The sequence below is a fragment of the Sinocyclocheilus anshuiensis genome, unplaced genomic scaffold (assembly GCF_001515605.1).
Source record: "Sinocyclocheilus anshuiensis isolate Anshui unplaced genomic scaffold, SAMN03320099.WGS_v1.1 scaffold454, whole genome shotgun sequence".
NCBI lineage: Eukaryota > Metazoa > Chordata > Actinopteri > Cypriniformes > Cyprinidae > Sinocyclocheilus > Sinocyclocheilus anshuiensis.
The window spans coordinates 3,355,905-3,356,744 of record NW_015548217.1 but is presented as its reverse complement, the minus strand read 5'-3'; the positions used below and the strand labels follow the sequence as shown (position 1 = coordinate 3,356,744).

General features: G+C 35.1%; 1 long non-coding RNA gene across 1 annotated transcript in view; it reads left to right on the top strand.

The window, feature by feature from the left end:
• The first annotated feature begins 500 nt into the window (after positions 1–500).
• The window catches only part of LOC107653951 (uncharacterized), a 24,273-nt gene continuing 23,933 nt past the window's right edge, over positions 501–840 (top strand). The window contains exon 1 of the long non-coding RNA XR_001630288.1: positions 501–574. This is a non-coding gene — a long non-coding RNA (uncharacterized LOC107653951). The remainder of the gene's footprint in view (positions 575–840) is intronic.

Genomic DNA, 840 nt, shown 5'->3' with positions numbered 1-840 from the left:
TTCCAAAATAATATTTACTAGAATATTTCTTAATAATTTAGCATTTTCCATGCTACAAATAAGTTAAGGAAGTAGGACATAGCAAAACATTTTTTTTTAATAAATAAATAAAAATAAAGTCCAATCAAACCAAAGTAGTAAAGTCATTTAAAATTCAACTCTTTTCCATCTTACAAATACTTTATTCATTGTATGATTGAGTACTCCTTTGATAGCAATGACCTAATGAATGTCCCCTCTAGTCCAAATAAACCAGGCTTGGTCTCAGTTTATAGGGATATGTGTTAGTGTGTGAGTAATGGTCGTGTTAGGCACATAACAAGACCTGTAGCATGCTAATTTCACACATGGTTCTGTTGCTGTTCTACAGCTGGCCTGTTAACGGACTGCCATTGGGAGTTTATTAATCAGACCAGCTGCAGGTGTGTATGTGTGTGCATGTATGTGTGTGCATTTGTGCGTGTGAAAGCGCATGTGTGTGTGTGTGTGTGTGTGTGTGTGTGTGTGTGTGAGCTGCTGAAGCAATTGCAATGAGGGGAAACCTCTCTATTCAGATGACGTCAAACGTTTGGAGGTAAATGTTATCACAAGTTGAAACTGGAATCCTTTGTAGGTGCAGTGCCGTTGGTTTGTGTGGGTATTAAACCGTTTGTAACTTCTGTGCATTGGGAAAGCGTTTGTTTCGTTTAGATTTTTTTAAAGTGTTATTTATTTATTTATGTATTTATTGTTCAATTAAAGGGGTCATATGATGTTGCTAAAAAGAACATTATTTTGTGTATTTGGTGTAATGAAATGTGTTTATGCGGTTTAAGGTTAAAAAAACACATTATTTTCCAC